Source organism: Bos indicus, chromosome 7, assembly GCF_029378745.1.
Source record: "Bos indicus isolate NIAB-ARS_2022 breed Sahiwal x Tharparkar chromosome 7, NIAB-ARS_B.indTharparkar_mat_pri_1.0, whole genome shotgun sequence".
Lineage (NCBI taxonomy): Eukaryota > Metazoa > Chordata > Mammalia > Artiodactyla > Bovidae > Bos > Bos indicus.
In genome coordinates, this window is record NC_091766.1 from 32944390 (window position 1) to 32962756 (window position 18367).

At 37.7% G+C, this 18367-nt stretch overlaps 1 protein-coding gene across 7 annotated transcripts in view; it reads right to left on the reverse strand.

Annotated features, from left to right (window-relative positions):
• Window positions 1-18367, reverse strand: part of PRR16 (proline rich 16) — a 290513-nt gene that overhangs the window by 67556 nt on the left and 204590 nt on the right. For 4 of the 7 annotated variants that reach the window (XM_019964659.2, XM_070793272.1, XM_070793274.1 and 1 more), the window contains one exon: window positions 1-18367. This exon is cut by the window's right edge and continues 23286 nt beyond it. The exons of the other annotated variants lie outside the window; for them this stretch is intronic. The gene's annotated coding sequence lies outside the window, so the exon portion shown is untranslated. 7 annotated transcript variants of the gene reach the window in all.

Sequence of the window (18367 nt, forward strand, 5' to 3'; positions counted from 1 at the left end):
AAATAAAAAAAAAAAAAATAAAAACACACTTTTTATTTATTCTGGGCATTCAAAACTGCTTAATAGAATAAATACTTTCTAAAGCAAGATTTACCTCTTGAAATGTATGCATGTATTTATTGCATGTAACCATTAGAAGCTATACAAAAAGCATGCCCATTCAGCACTTACTTGTATCTCCCAAACAATTTTAATCAGACATCTGGTTGAATGTATTTTAATCATTTGATCTCTGTTTTTCAGGAGAAATAAAACAAAACACAGCCCCAAATTCTGGCTTTCAGGAAAAATACAACAAAACACAGCCAGTGTTGTTCTCTGTTGTTATACTGCCTCTCCTTTTTCTAAGCTATTGTAAGTCATGAAGCTCGGTATTATGTCCTATACAGCAAAGCTAAAGCAAGCATGAAATCGAAAGTGGTAGTCACTTAGTCGAGTTCGTCCGACTCTTTGTAACCCCATGGACTGGACTGTTCATAAATTCTCCAGGCAAGAATACTGGAGTGGGTTGCCATGCCCTTCTCCAGGGGATCTGCCCTACCCAGGGATCAAACCCAGGTCTCCTGCATCACAAATTCTTTATAGTTTGAGCTACCCAGGAAGCCAAAGCAGGCATAGAAATCTTGAAACACAAAAGGATTTTAAAGCAGAAAAAGCAAATCAATATTAAAATTCAATGCATGCTAACGATTCTATCTTCGAAGTGTAGAAGATGGATTTTTAATTTTTTTTTTCTCCTTTGCATGTCTTTCAGAATATAGAGATACAACTCTTCAGGTACTAGTACATTAGAAATACCAGCAAAAAAGAAAGGTTATAAACCCAAGTCTTAACCTCCAAGGAGTTGCTTGTTACTTTTATGGGATTTATAACATTACATTTTTTTTTTAGATTTCTATGCTCTGCTGTATCAAGTTGCTTCAGCCCTGTCTGACTCTTTGCAACCCGTTGGACTATAGCCTGCCCAACTCCTCTGTCTATGGGATTCTTCAGGCAAGAATACTGGAGTGGGTTGCCATTCCTTCTCTAGAGGATCTTCCCGACCCAGGGATCAAGCCCATGTCTCTCACCTCTCATGCACTGGCAGGAAGTTTCTTTACTATTAACGCCACATGGGAAGCTCAGCCACAAAAGCAATCAAGAAATAGATTTTGTGAGAAATATTCTTAATTTTCTCAAGTAATTATTTTAAATATAATAATATTTTCCTAATAAGAGTTGGTATACATGTGTTTGGGATACACAAACGTTTAACAATTTCTAAAGGAGAGTACATGTATAAATGGGGAAACTGAGGCACAGATAATCAAAAGGAAAAAAAATCTTTTTGAACAGAAAATGTAAGAAATTCAGTAGCTACACATTACTCAGAGTTTCAAAAAACTTCATATTAAATAAATCAAGAGGAGATTGGAAAATAAAAGGGAATCAGATTATTTAACTAATGAGTTTGTAGCATCTATCCACCCCAACAGGGCTTCCCTAGTAGCTCAGTTGGTAAAGAATTCACCTGCAATGCAGGAGACCCCAGTTAGATTCCTGCGTAGTGAAGATCCACTGTAGAAGGGATAGGCTACCCACTCCAGTATTGTGGTCTGGAGAATTCCATGGACTGTATATTACATGGGGTTGCAAAGAGTCAGATATGACTGAATGGCTTTCACTTTCACTATCCACCCCCACCCCACACAAGTTTTAAATAAGGAATTATGTAGTTGAAATCAAATAAATGCAACTTTTAAGTATACTTGAATGTATTTGAAGTTATGACCAACCTAGATAGCATATTCAAAAGCAGAGACATTACTTTGCCAACAAAGGTTCGTCTAGTCAAGGCTATGGTGTTTCCTGTGGTCATGTATGGATGTGAGAGTTGGACTGTGAAGAAGGCTGAGCGCCGAAGAATTGATGCTTTTGAACTGTGGTGTTGGAGAAGACTCTTGAGAGTCCCTTGGACTGCAAGGAGATTCAACCAGTCCGTTCTAAAGGAGATCAGCCCTGGGATTTCTTTGGAAGGAATGATGCTGAAGCTGAAACTCCAGTACTTTGGCCACCTCGTGCGAAGAGTTGACTCATTGGAAAAGACTCTGATGCTGGGAGGGATCAGGGGCAGGAGGAGAAGGGGATGACAGAGGATGAGATGGCTGGATGGTATCACCAACTCGATGGATGTGAGTATGAGTGAACTCTGGGAGTTGGTGATGGACAGGGAGGCCTGGCGTGCTGTGATTCATGGGGTCACAAAGAGTCGGACACGACTGAGCAACTGATCTGATCTGATCTGAATGTATTTGAACTATGGTAAAAACTCTTTTCCATATAAATAAATAAATAAATGTACATATTTTTTTCTCAAATGAAAGGAAACATTGAAAACACTGTGAAATAAAAAGAGACACACAAAGAAAATCATTGGTAACAAGGACTTGAAAGAAGCCTTTTAACCAGCTCAGGAAAACTGTGGGAAGGCTGGGTAATCAGGATGGACGCTTAAGGTTCTGTGCCAATTAAAGCCTGAAAGCTATAGCTGCTTCCTGGTTGCATAATAACAAATTCACTGAGGAGATAATTTGTGAGAGAACTAAGCACGGGTCTAATGCTGTTCATGATTATAGACCCTCTTGAATACTGCATGAGAAATTTCAATAATTTTCAGTAATACAGGTAGAAACTTAACACAAGTTCTATAATGAAAATAACAATTTAGTGGAACAGTGGGATCAAAGGTGATTACGAACTTGTACCTGTTAATACAGCGCAGTATTTTGAATGGATGGCCAAAGGAAATTGGGTCTAACGACTCATAGCATAATATGCTTTCATTTCCAGACTGACCTTGCTGGAAATTCAGAACAGACACAAACACACGCCCTGGGCAATTGTGTTTCAGTGCTGCTGTTGTTGTTTAGTCACTAAGTCGTGTCCAATTCTTTGTGACCCCATGTGACTCCAGGCAAGAGTACTGGGGTGGGTTGCTCTTTCCTTCTCCAGGGGATCTTTCCGATCCATTGCTTGAACATGCATCTCCTGCATTGGCAGACGGTTTCTTTACCACTGAGCCACCAGTGAAGCCCCTGCCCTGTGTTTCAGTGTACCAGGGCATAAGAAGAGCCCTACTAATGGAGCATATTGAAGGCAATTGCATTTGCCTGTCTCTTCTGTTACTAATGCAACTCCAGGAATTATTATTAATAATCATGGCTCAATCGGTAAAGAGTCTGCCTGCAAGGCAGGAGACCAGGGTTCAATCCCTGGGTCGGGAAGATCCCTTGGAGAAGAAAATGCCAATCCACTCCAGTATTTTTGCCTGGAGAATTCCATGGACAGGAGAGTCTGGTGGGTTAAGTTCACCGGGTCACAAAGAATTGGACATGACTGAGTGACTAACACTTTCACTTTCTCCAGGAAAAGTAAAAAATTCCATAGGATCAATACAGCCTCTGTGTGCAATTTCAAGCTACCAAGAAGACCTGATTGGATATGGAGTTGAGAAAAGATGTGCACAATCAACTTTTACAAGAAGGTGTGAGCCAGCCACCCACAGAGACAGCAGCAGTCCCTAAATTTTGTAAGAACAGCAGTCCCAAATAATCATATACATGACTTCCCTGGTGGCTCAGACAGTAAAGCGTCTGTCTATAATTCGGGAGACCTGGGTTTGATCCCTGGGTTGGGAAGATCCCTTGGAGAAGGAAATGGCAATCCGCTCCAGTAGTATTGCCTGGAAAATCCCATGGACAGAGGAGCCTGGTAGGCTACAGTCCATGGGGTCGCAAAGAGTCAGACATGACTGAGCGACTTCACTTTGGCTTCTTGTATAACTTAAGAGCATTTAAATGACATTTATGAAAATGATTCATCCACCATTCTTGATCTCTATATTCAGAATCTATAACACATTTTAGTCTACTCTACACTATAAGTGTGTACTATCCACACAGATTTCTAACTTTTCAAGGGAAATATTCTATCAGATACATGCATAGGAATTTTGTTAGGTTCTAAGATCTGTTGAATTATCAAGTATCTTTTATTTCAACTTTTCCACACATGTTGTGAAACCTTAGTGTCATACTTTAAACATGGTTGAAGAATTTACATTTGATGGTAAGTTGTGAAAGTGAAAGTGAAGTGAAGTTGCTCAGTCGTGTCTGACTCTCAGCGACCCCATGGACTGCAGCCTACCAGGCTCCTCCATCCCTGGGATTCTCCAGGCAAGAGTACTAGAGTGGGGTGCCATTGCCTTCTCCAGAAGGCAATGTATAATTTATGTTTTAATGATATGCACAGCCTCATAGAAGATAAAAGGATTAACTCTAATCTCCATATGAACAGCTTGCAGTCTGAGTAAGGATAAGGATAAGTGAGCCTGGAGGCACTAAAAAGAGCAGAGAAGTCAAGTTTAGATAATACAGTAGCACTAGTAAAAGCATCTCAGGGTAAATACTCATTTATTTTCACATTTATGAGTTATAACTTTGACTCCTTATTTGATAAATCCCCCAGATAGCTTACATTCCATGCTCCATCATCCCTTCTTAAACAGTACGCTCATGGTTTTCACTGGTGCCAAACTATCCTAGCTTTCTTTGTACATAGGTTACAATTTCTTTTTTATCTCCTTGCTCCTTGTCCTAACCTCATGCCTGAAAAGTCAATCATCCCCAAGTGTCCATCCATGGCCCAGTGCTCTTCTCTTTGTAAATCTTCACAGATTGATACTTTATCTATTCTTATAATTTCACCCTTATGTAAATGACTCTCAAATCGATGTGTTCAGCCCAGAAATTTTCCCAAGCTTCAGGTTCATCTACTTATTTTTTCAGCTGGACAACTACTGCTGAGTATTCCACAAGCCCTTCATGGTCTGTATGACCTTAAATGTTGCATATCTATTTCTGCCTCTTGTTTTTCACATTGGTTGTACTGTGATTAACTCTGTTACCTACCTTATAGTCCTGAGAATGCATCCTTTAGAGAGCTGCTTAGGAGATCTATCAGACATACAAAGGTTTCCATACCATTCTATTGTACCGAGTAGTCCATTATCACCATTAAAATGGTATATTTCTCTCGATTGGAAAGAAGTAAAATCATTTCTAAAAATAAGCCATTACTCAAAACCCTGAATGTAGTACTCAAGATAGTTTATAGAAATAAAAATAGTCCTGGTTGGCACATTATATTCAAGTTAGATAAGAAAAATGGGAGTTGTAGGATAAACCCCACACACATGGTTTCCTTTTCACTTCCTTGGCAGTTCTGAGGTACTCTGAGGAGCCCATTTGGGTCTCCATAGCAAAGACTGAAAGCTACCGGATAATAGAAAAATAGTTTCTTTCTTGGAACAGCATGCAAAGTCCTCCATGACTCAGTGCTCCTCCCCTCGTTACCCTTCACATCCCAGCAATATCAAACTGATGGCATTTTCCCCAGATGTCAGGCTGTTTCTCATTTCCCAATTTGCTTATGTTACCTCTTGATAAAATTACTCTTTGAGCCTCCTCACTCCTATCATGTGGCCATTTACTTTGCAGCTTTAGGATTTAAATCAGATAATATTTCATTCATTCAATTATTCAGTCATAAAAAGAAGATACTTGCTTTCATGGAGTCTTAAATTTTGTGGTGGACGCTAGACAGACAGTAAGCAAACCAACATGCAAACCCCAGCTAAGAGTGAACTGCTTGAATCACCAAGCAGTGATGATTAATGCCGTGTTGACCACATACTAGATCTTCTTGACCTTTAAGAAATCATGAATGAACACGATTGTCATGCACAGTGCTACATGCTTTCGTATATCCACTCATGTTAAATCTCAAAATTAAGAAATAAAAGTTATTCTGACACTTTGGTAGATGAGGCGATAAGGGTTCGGAAAGATTTACAAATTTACCTATGGCCACATAGATGGAGAGAGTCAGAATCTAAATACAGCTCCAGAAATGTCCAATTTCAGAAACTATCCACGTTCATGATAATATTGGCTTTCAGGTGATATAAAAAAAAAATAATAAAGGCTCCATCTTTATTTGAAATCAATTCATATGTTTAAATCGCCTCCATCAGAAATGGATTCGCTTAGTTCTAGGAAGCTTAGAGAAATTTTACATTGTAGCACTTTACAATTCAAAAGAACTTAATCATAAGCAGGGAATCTGCAAAATAATGCTCTCAGAGCCCCACTGATTTTAGCAATAGGGGAGAATAGTCTCCTGCCGCATCTGTTAGAATGAAATGGCTTAGAGGCGGTAGAAGAAAAGCATAAATGATGTACCGAACACCTGGTATTTGAGGCATTCTTTGCTGTATAAGCACCAAATTAAAGCTTCAGTTATTCATCCTGAAAATGCTTCTACCTTTGCAATAAGATTCTCAAATAATAGATGTGAACTTCAAACATAATCACTAACAAATGATTTAATAGTAATACATGGCTGTTACAAGAATATAGTGAGAATAAGCAATGTTAAAAACAAGGCACTTGAGAGCCCAAACTGCAGGTTGCTGCTGCCCAGATGTAGAAAAACACTCCAGTTTGACAGACAGATAAAGCGTTTTCCTTTAGAGTCTGAATAAATGCTCTTCTTGAATCTGGCAACATGAATTCTCAAGAGAAAACAAACCCAGCAAATCTCAGGTTCATAGTTGATTTCAAATTATCCCCTTCCATTTATTGCTTATATAGTGCGGCCATATGGGAATTTAGTATAATCTGGACAGGTATGATTTGCCATCGGTGTGAAAATATCCCCTTAAGATCACTTCCTAATTATGTCATTAAAACTTAATAACCTAAAAACTGCCTCCTTGCTGGACAAGGGGAAAAATCATTTTGCTGTTTTTGAGTCACATTTTTTACACACAAAATGCTTCCAGCCTCCTCTAAGAAAATCCATTTTGAAAAAAATTTTTGTTTTTATTGCTGCTTTCTCAAAATATTATAGCCTGTTTAAATACTTAAATTAGTTTATTTTTAGGTCAGAGACTATTACTTTGCTAGTTTAATTTTTTAAATTACAAAAGCAAATTATAATAAATAATATTTTAAAAATTAACTCACTTTCCATATATAGCTATAATATATATTTTAAATTTTATTTTCATGCCATACTCTTTTTATATATAAATTGATCAAATAATACATGTTATTCTATATCAGAATTTCTTCATATGATGTTAAATTATAAACACTGATCCACACTGTCAATAGAATACTGAAGAGAACATTCATTGAAAAAATATCCTGCAGTTTACTTAGTCAACTTTGTTTGTAGACATTTAGATAATGTTTAGATTTTCTCTGCCTGTATTATTACCTGTCTGCTTGATCTTTAAGAGACTCCATGCATTTTAAATATTAAAGTTTTCTTAATGATTCTAGAAATAAACTATGGCAACCTCTACTAGTGAACTTATTTTCTATGTCTCCATATTTTAACTTGGATCATCATCTAAAGCCTCAGCTTTATTTGGATGCATGAAACAACACTCCATTATTTTTAAAACAATATTTACTATTATTTAAATAGTATTTAATATTTGCTATTGCTAAGTCACTTCAGTCGTGTCCAACTCTGTGCGACCCCTTAGACGGCAGCCCACTAGGGTCCCCCGTCCCTGGGATTCTCCAGGCAAGAATACTGGAGTGGGTTGCCATTTCCTTCTCCAATGCATGAAAGTGAAAAGTGAAAGTAAAGTCACTCAGTCATGTCCGACTCTGTGCGACCCCATGGACTGCAGCCCAACAGGCCCTTCCGTCCATGGGATTTTCCAGGCAAGAGTACTGGAGTGGGTTGCCATTGCCTTCTCTGATTTAATATTTACTAAATATTTAAAACATATCTACTACATAGTCATCACAGCAATTCTGCAAGGCACAATTATTCTTGTTTTCCAGATAAACTATTCAAAGTGTTTAAGCAATGTTCTCATAGCTTGTTACAAGGGGTGTCTGCATGGCAGTACAAGTGATAAGTATTAAAAGAAATTAACAATACAGGTTTGTGGAAAGGAGATGGAATTTTGTCTTGAATATATTCAGTTTCTGTTGCATGTAGGATGCCCAAGCGCAGTTATATGGTAGGAAGATGAACACACATCTGGAACTTTGAAGAGAGGGTTCCTCTGAAGACACAATTTAGAAGTCCTTAGCTTATAAATGAATTTCAAACCATGGAACTGAAAGGGTTATCCTGGTAAAGTGCAACATGTGAGGCAAAGGCAGGCAAGTACAGAATCTTGGAGGCGCAGATACATTTGGCAAGAAGAAAGGACTTGGGGAAGGAAAAGGAAGAAAAGACATGAAGGAATTGTGGGTGAAGTCTTACAAATCAAGGAAGGAGACACTTTCAAGGACAGGACACTGATAACTCAGCAATAAAGGCAACATTGGTGATCTTGGTTAGGGGAAGTTTCAGTGGTATTCTGAACTGAAGAGGACTTCTAGTGGATTGATGAGCAGCTATCTTATTAACAGGACGAATTTTTTAGAGAACAAGCATGAAAAATGAGAAATCTACAAACTATGGTAACAGTGTTCCCACTGAGTGGGTAGAAGGATGAGTCAGTTGCCATGGAGATCTCAAAGGGGTCCTCTGAACATGCACAGCCTGAATTCAGCCCTGTTTATGGAAATTTGGCATATAAAGTTTCCTCCCCATAAAGAGTAGACATATCCGTCAGAACAGTCATTAGATATCACTTTTCCATTAGTGCATGTCCCCAAAGACTAAAACCAACAGCAGGTTGATTTAACATTAAAATTTACTCTGTTCAAGTCATCTGTGGGCTTCCCTTGTGGCTCATTGGTAAAGAATCTGCCTGCAGTGAAGGAGATTCAGGAGATGCAGGTTTGATCCCTGTGTTGGGAAGATCCCATGGAGGGGGACATGGCAACCCACTCCAATTTTTTTGCCTGGAGGATCCCATGGACAGAGGAGCCTGGTGGGCTACAGTCCATGGGGTTGCAAAGAGACACGACTAAAGAGACTGAGCCTGAAGCCATTGTTAAATATTAAAAGTATTAAACTACAAACCATGAAACATTAAACTAAGAGATACTAATTTATATAAGAATCAAAGTACTAAGTTACAATGGGGACAGCTACCTTATTCCAATGGCAGGCCATTTTTTTTTTTGCTAAGAACCAAGAGAGAATGGTAGAAGTCTAGTTTTGTTACCTTACATACCTTTTATATATCTTAAAAAAAAAATCAATAAATTGTAGGGCATTGTGGAAAGCTGTGCAGGCATTCCTGTTCCCCCACTCCCCCCACCCCTCGTGTGACCTTTTAACAGCTCAGCTCTAACCTCCACCTCCAGCTGCACTGCCGACAGAAGGCTCAAAGAGGAAAAGTGCATCTGTGATTTCTTGACACCCACAGATAATTACTATACTGTTTGAATCTGAAGCAGATAATTCTTTGTTCTGCTCTTCTTTTGTTTAGCAAAAAAAGAACTATTTACATCTCAACTTTCTTTATGTTTTACATTCAAAGCATTATCAAAACTACAGAGATCTCATGAAGCCCACAGCATTCTCTTATTCACTATATTTAGTACTGAAATGGGTAAAAGACACTTTCAATTACATAAAACGAATAAATTTAGTGCCAAGTATCAAGACATGTGTTTAGTATAATAAGCCTTCCTCTTTCCCAAGAATCCCCAAATGCTGATATTACCAGAGCATATTCAACCTCTCATGTTTCAGAGTGGCCAGATTATAGATACGCTGCAAGTGGAACTCACTGGCTTCCTCACTGAGATGACAGAAGTTCCTCTGTTTCATCACTGTGTTATTCATTCAAGGAAAAAATAATTGAACACATTTTTTGTTCAATAGTTTTTAGGACCTGAACACTCAGAAGAGTGAAGTGAACAGGAACTCACAGTCCAGCAGAATTCCACAGGAAGGACAGAAGGTGCTTGCTATCCAGAATGCTCCAGCTGGGTGCCTGGATGGGATAAGGGGGCTCCCAGAATGCCTGGTATGAGACTGGGCCTGTGGTTAGCTACAGTGTCTGAAGATGTTTTTTATTATAAAATTACTAAATATAAATTTATGTTCAGTTCAGTTCAGTTGCTCAGTCATGTCCAACTCTTTGCAACCCCATGAATTGCAGCATGCCAGGCCTCCCTGTCCATCACCAACTCCCGGAGTTCACCCAGACTCACGTCCATTGAGTCAATGATGCTATCCAGCCATCTCATCCTCTGTCGTCCCCTTCTCCTCCTGCCCCCAATCCCTCCCAGGATCAGAGTCTTTTCCAATGAGTCAACTCTTTGCATGAGGTGGCCAAAGTACTGGAGTTTCAGCTTTAGCATCATTCCTTCCAAAGAAATCCCAGGGCTGATCTCCTTCAGAATGGACTGGTTGGATCTCCTTGCAGTCCAAGGGACTCTCAAGAGTCTTCTCCAACACCACAGTTCAAAACCATCAATTCTTCGGTGCTCAGCTTTCTTCACAGTCCAACTCTCACATCCATACATGACCACAGGAAAAACCATAGCCTTGTCTAGATGAACCTTTGTTGGCAAAGTAATGTCTCTGCTTTTGATTATGCTATCTAGGTTGATCATAACTTTCCTTCCAAGGAGTAAGCATCTTTTAATTTCATGGCTGCAATCACCATCTGTAGTGATTTTGGAGCCCAGAAAAATAAAGTCAGCCACTGTTTCCACTGTTTCCCCATCTATTTCCCCAGGACACAAATCTGATCAAAGAAGAAAAATTAAAAAGCTTTCCCCCTCAAAGCTATAAAAGGCATAAGTAATAAAATAGCCCATATAGATCAGTGAAGAGACATATCTAGACCTGTATCTCTACATAGAAAATTTTTGACAATCTAAAATAAATTGATTCAAAAACATTAAAAAGTCATAAATTTAAGTTTTTTTTCTTTAACTAGAGAATAAACTCTCAATTAATGTAATTATAATGTGATCATATCCATCCCTAACTTTTACAAATATTAACAATTTTGAAATATAAGTACATAAGTATTAATATTAAATATTAAAACAATAATTTTTAAGCACAGCCTCTGAAGGGCAGCAAACATGTCATAATTTGTTTGTGTTTCTCCAGTGCCTGCACAGCACCTGATATAATATAGGTCAGACTTTAAATCTGTTGAAAAGCTGTGAAACTGCTGGAACCAGTAGAAGTCTCGGGCAACTAAATGTCCAATATTTTGCATATATGATACATTTTCAGGGTATTGTCTATTCCCTTTAATTGCAGGATGAAAGACAAATATAGTGCTTTGGGTACAAGAGATGTTATTGCTAGTTACTAGTTATGTAATGATATTAAAAAACTATCATATTAGCTATCTTAATTTTATGACTCCTTGTTTTCATTTCACGCCATGTGAAATAGAGCACAGTAACATCACAGTTTTGGAGAAATGACCTAGACATTAAAGCAACTTCCTCAGAAGGGAGATATTTGACATGAGTAAAAGGGACTTATTTGACAAACCAGTCAGAATAATTGCAATTAAATACTCATTATATGACATTAGACTAGCCTAGGGAATCAACTGATGTTTCAGTAGAGTTTGTTGATTAAAATTGCTTTCTTTAAGAAAATAAAAATATTTGATCTTTTTTACATACCTTTAAAATTAAGAATAGTACATTGGGGTTTTGATTTTTTTTTACCATAATTAATGCAATGCATGTAAACTAGTTTTCAAGATTTTTTCATCTGTTGATGCCTTAAATCCTCAAATTTGGAGATTTTGTATCATCTTGTTTCATGGACAAAATGGCAAAGACAACAGTTAACTCCTTTGAATACTCTGTACTAAGACGTTTCATTGAAATCTGCTTACTCCCATGGAAAACTGAGAGGAAATTATATACACTTCAACCACACAGTTCTCCCCTGCTCCTTTCGTCAAGCTTATAAGGTGTACTTAATACAATATACTGATATTTAAAATTCTTAATATACAACGAAGAATTGCACATGCAAGTCATCATACCAGAAGAAATGGATGACAAAGTGATATAACACACTGTTCTTTTCCTACTTGTTTAAATCCAGTCAACTAGACCTGCAAGTAACAATTCAAACAATAAATAATATTGTTCCCTAGTCCCAGAATCTGATCTCCATGCTCCCATGCCAGTGCCACTGAGTGGCAGAACTGTCATCAGGTCCCAAAGCAGAAAACTGGGAACCTCAAGGACTACCTTCTCTTAACCCAAAATATGAAACATATTTGAAATACCATGGATTCTACCAATTTAATACAGGTTTTATAGCTGATCCCTCCTTATTTCATCTTTCACATTACCAGCAGACTTTCCCCCTGACCCAAAATAAAGCTTGATCATATTATACCCTATTGTCAACTCTGCACTTGCCTAGAGGATGGAATCCTAGCTCTTCCTGGTAGTATCAAGAGCCCTCTTGTGGTCTGACATCCACTCGCTATTGTTTCTTTCTTCCAGTGCCTCCTGGTACCTAGTATCTTTCAGCTGCATCAAACTGCTGGAAGTCCCTGAATATTCTGCTGTTTTATTCATTCTACTCTGATTGACCAAACATCTGAATGGCCTTAATCCCTGCATCTTAATCATTTTTTTCAACAAATATTTACTGAAAGACCTATTCTGTGCCAGGTTCATGTGTGCGTGTGTACTCAGTCATTCAATTGTGCTCAACTCTTTGGACTGTGTCTGACCCTATGGGCTGTAACCCAGCAGAATCCTCTGTCCATGAAATTTTCCAGGCAAGAATACTAGAGTAGGTTGCCATTCCTTCCACCAGGGGAGCTTTCCAATTCAGGGAATGAACCTGAGTCTCCTGCAAAGGCAGGTGGATTTTTTTTTTTTTTTTTTAAACTGCTGAGCCACTTGAGAAGTCCCTGAACTATATCTTGGGAATAAAACAAATCACTTAAATGTGAAACCCTCAAGGAGATCACCATGAAACCAAGGATAAAATTGATCCTTTCATGATCTCATCTCCTTCCCTTTCATACTCACTCTACTTCAGCCATCTGATCTCCCTGCTGACCAAAGAGCTCAAGTTGGCTCCCACTTTAAGCCCTTTACACATGGTTTCTTTTATTGGCAATACTCTCTCTCCAGAGTAGTGCCAGCTCTTGTTCCTTTATCGTATTTGATTCTCTGTTCAAGTATCTTCTCACAGTGGTCTGTTCTAATAATCCTTTTCAAGCTAAAATGATGATTTGATCCTCTGTCACTTAGGTTTTCTTTTCTCCCCAAATATTTATTGCTGCTGCTGCTGCTGCTGCTAAGTCGCTTCAGTCGTGTCTAACTCTGTGCAACCCCATAGACGGCAGCCCACCAGGCTCCCTCTTCCCAGGGATTCTCCAGGCCAAGAACACTGGAGTGGGTTGCCATTTCCTTCTCCAATGCATGAAAGTGAAAAGTGAAAGTGAAGTCACTCAATCGTATCCAACTCTTAGCGACCCCATGGACTGCAGCCTACCAGGCTCTTTCATCCATGGGATTTTCCAGGCAAGAGTACTGGATTGGGTTGCCATTGCCTTCTCTGATTTATTGCTACAGATATTATATAATACATTTATTTTTCAATGGAAATTCCATGACAGATGGATTTTATCAATTAGTCTGCTGCTATTCTCTCAAATCTTAGAACTGTGTCTAGTGTGTGGGCGGTTCCTCATATATTCGGTATAAATGAATTACACAGATATTTACCTATACCCTGAAATGGCAAACTAGGATGATGGAGTGAGACGAGGTTTTAACAATTGAAGGTTATAGTAGTTCCCCGAGTGATGGGAATTTCCTTTTTCATATTGATAAAGTTTAAAGAATAGGGTATTTGGAAAGTTTAAAGAAGAGGTAAAAAAATCTTCTTGCAGTTCATTTAGACAAAAGAATAATAAAGGAAAAAATATTTTTAAATCCATCACAAAACTGTTCAAGATTCTGGGAAAATGCTTGCCCTAAATATAGAACAAACATAAAAATACAGTAAAAATATGAACAGTAAAGACATTTCTGTCACTTACAGTCAATTATTTAGGAATTTTATTTCTAATTTTCCAAATTTTCATTGTTTGATAGCTCCTTGACCAAAATGTGGAAAAGAGAAATGAGGACAGATTATCCTCCATCTCTCAAAAAAACTATTTCTACTACAAGTTGATAAAAACCAGAAAAAAAATCTGATAGACATTGATAATTCTTTGAATTCTTATGAATTAAAGCAAGTGAGAATCTTGGGAGAATTAAGTTTCTTACATATGTAGAATAAAGATACATTATTTTTTTGCATTCAGAAGAGATAAAAATAATAATGTATCAAAAGGTAACCTAGTAAACTATAAATTTGGGTAGGAAAATGGCAAAATAAAGATGAAAACAAGAATAACGGTGGAAGCAAAAAAGAGAGGAAAAATATAAAACATGTAGCGACTCAAAACTTGAGTTCTGAGTCTGGTGCGAGGCCCCGTTTAGTAGATTAGGAGACAGGAGGCAAGAGTCACCTTCTTGTAGCTATAATTATTTTGGCCCCCCGTTGGCAAAATGAAATATCAACAAATAAAGACTTTAACAACTATTCTCACTTTTGTGCCCATATTTAAGCAATTAATTAATAAAACCCTCTACTATATACAGAACTTTGTACAGGGTTTTTCCATTTTTTAATTAGAATATGCCATGATGTCTTCCAAATTAAGACCAACCATGGCAGTTATTTCACTTTACAGGAGTTTTATACAATCTTTTGGGATTTCCAATCAATTACAAAACAGGCATGCCATTCTCATCTAATATCACCTCACATGAGAGATCAAGAAAAAATGATTTTTAAAAGATATTTGATTTAATCTGTGTCATTAGTTTCAATTAGAATGTTTCCACAAATAGAAAGTTGAGAGTATGTAAATTACTTTCCATATAACTGTCATGCTATTTTCGTAGTCTCATCTAGAACTGGGAACATGCATTTCATGAGACAATACTGGCTTTTGTGGTTGCTGTTGTACAACATGTCTCAAATCACAGCACTACTTGCAAATGGATTTAATGAACATAAAAATGTTCCCATCAGCTACAACCCAAAATATCATCATTTCTACTCTCTCTCCTTTTATGATTATAATTACAATAGAAGAATTGAAAAAAGGCAACACATTGTTTTGTTATTTTTGTGACAGTAAAACTGATAATTACCTTGATGGAGTTAATTTATTGTATAATGCTTAATGATATTTAATATACAATACAAAAGCTCAAAATAAAATATTTCCTACAATCCATATGGCATCACATATAGTCAAATTAATGGAGCCAACATGCATGTAACATCATGATTGTCTATTATCATTGTCCTTATGAGTCTGATCAATCAAACTTACCAGGTATGAAATAACAAACTTTAAAGCTATAAGGAAGCATTAGATATCACTTTGTGCATACATAATCCAAGACAATCATACAATGTTGCTGTTTTCAGTCCCTAAATCCTGTCTGACTCTTTTGTGATTCCATGGAATGTAGCCTGCCAGGCTCCTCTGCCCATGGAATTTCTCAGATAAGAATAATGGACTGGGTTGCCGTTTTCTTCTTCAGGGGACCTTACCGACCCAGGAATTGAACCCACATCTCTTGTGTCTCCTGCATTGGCAGGCGGATTCTTTACCACTAGTACTACCTGGGAATCCCAAAGCATATCTCATTTAAAAATTAAATTGAAACTATAATGTGACTGAAGTAACAACAAAAATCTTTAAGATACCTTTCACAATTGGTCAAAATGATGCACTGAAAAATTGAAAACCATCAAATATATTTCCTGATATGTTCCTAATAGGCAGTCATAGACACACAGCATTAATATTTATCCTCTAATCTTATCCTCTCATCTATAGTATTTTCATTTTCTCCTCTCAATCGAAAATCATATGCCTTTCTCAGTACTTCTCTTCCTAACCCCACAGCATCTAGTACATGCTTCTATTAGGGTGTACCTTGGGGGTACTGTTTATAATCCTCTGTTGTCCTATTAGTCTCCTACAACAGACTGTAAAATTCTTCAGGGCCAGAACCTAGTTTAATTTGTAATACTTGTGGAGGTAATATTTGTGGCCTAACAAAAGCTTAATCCTTATACGTAATTCCTTGATAGTAGAGTTCTGACTCGGAGAAGGCAATGGCCTTTTCCAGTACTCTTGCCTGGAAAATCCCATGGACGGAGGAGCCTGGTGGGCTGCAGTCCATGGGGTCGCACAGAGTCAGACACGACTGAGCGACTTCACTTTCACTTTTCACTTTCATGCACTGGAGAAGGAAATGGCAACCCAGTGTTCTTGCCTGGAGAATCCCAGGGACTGGGGAGCCTGGTGGGCTGCCGTCTATGGGGTCGCACAGAGTCAGACACGACTGAAGTGACTTAGCAGCAGCAGCAGCAGAGTTCTGACTATAGTTTAGGTGCACCCATAAACAATATGTAGTCCAGAGAAAGACATCTTTCCTGGACCAGGATAAGCCAAGGATAGTCGCTTAGCATTGTAATTCTCTTCTATTACCAGTGGTTAGTTTAGGCATAGTTGTTAGACATAATGCTGCTCAATCAGAAGTGAGGGGCAGCATTTTAAGTAGCTTCTGGAAAAGATTATTTTAAGCCTTTAAAATTAAAAAAAAAAATCAAGAATGAGTTGACTACTCCCCTTCTTTGGAGACTTATTATTCCTCATGTCAGGTCTGCAGCTGCAGAAATAATTTAGCAACCATGAAGGGAGTTTGCCAGAGATACCAAGAACAGAAAACAAACAACTTGTTTCTTGTTTATATCATTTAGCTCCAGAATCACCACCCCTGGAGTCATATATCTTCTTGGTATGAAAGATAAATGATTTGTTAATTAAACTTGATAGACTGGAGTGTTTTGTTATTTGTGTTAATGTCTCCTATGTAAATGTCACTTTTTTCACTTTACTAGGCCCTAAAATATGTTAAATGAATAATAGACTATAGTTTCAATTAGAATGTAAACATCAGACTGGAAAAAAAAAATTAAGGCCATGTTTTTTCTAGTAGTCATGTATGAATGTGAGAGTTGGACTACAAAGAAAGCTGAGTGCAGAAGAACTGATGCTTTTGAACTGTGGTGTTGGAGAAGACTCTTGAGAGTCCCTTGGACTGCAAGGAGATCCAACCAGTCCATCCTAAAGGAGATCAGTCCTGGATGTTAATTGGAAGGACTAATGTTGAAGCTGAAACTCCAATACTTTGGCCACCTGATGCGAAGAACTGACTCACTGGAAAAGACCCTGATGCTGGGAAAGATTGAAGGTGGGAGAAGGGGACGACAGGAGATGAGATGGTTGGATGGCATCACCGATTCAGTGGGCATGGGTTTGAGTAAACTCCGGGAGTTGGTGATGGAAAGGGAGGCCTGGCGTGCTGCAGTCCATGGGGTCACAAACAGTTGGACACGACTGAGCTGAACTGAACTGAATGCCTATGTAAATGTCAATTTTTTCACTTTACTAGGCCCTAAAATATGTTAAATGAATAACAGACTATAGTTTCAATTAGAATGTGAACATCAGACTAGAAGAATTTAGCAAAAATCTTATCTTTTTATTCTGAAATATCACCAGCAATATGAACTTCCAATAATCAAAGTTCTATCAAGTGTAATGTATTGCAAAGGTGATGAGTTGAATCCACAAGGCATTTATCTCTTGTCTTATTAAGAATTCTAGACTATGGAAGGAAATAAGCAACATATTCAATTTCTATCACTTCAAATTTGTAGTACTGAGTGTAAGTTACAGATTAAATGTAAAAAGCAAATCCCACATAAATTTCCATCTTGATTTGTGTATTAAATGATAAAATATTATAAGTTGTTATAAATTTTCCTGATATTCAGCTTTAATGAATACTCTCTTGACTCTAAATAGTATGGTTCATTTTTCAAATGAGAAGCCCGGAGTCATGGAGAACTTCAGATGCGGGAGGATATTATACCAAGAAAACATCAAACATTGCTCATACCAGCCCCTTTTCAAGTCAAATGCCATCATCTTTCTAGGCAAGAAGAGAGAGACTGCATATGTGCCACACATCATTGCAATCTTGTTTGCAGCCCGTGACTGAGTAGAAGACTGAAACTACACAGGTGTAGGAAGCAGCTTTGTGCTTTCTATGCAGATCTATCCCCCTTGAGTTTATTAATCAAATCATTATTTTTGTCAGGTTACCCATGGACTCCCTCAGAAGTTTTCAAGAATAAATGATCAAAGATAACTATAGAAAAACTCAGAAAGAAAGATTAAACCAGAAGTAAACTATACACAACTACAATATTCCCTTTAAATTTTTTTTTTCCAAAA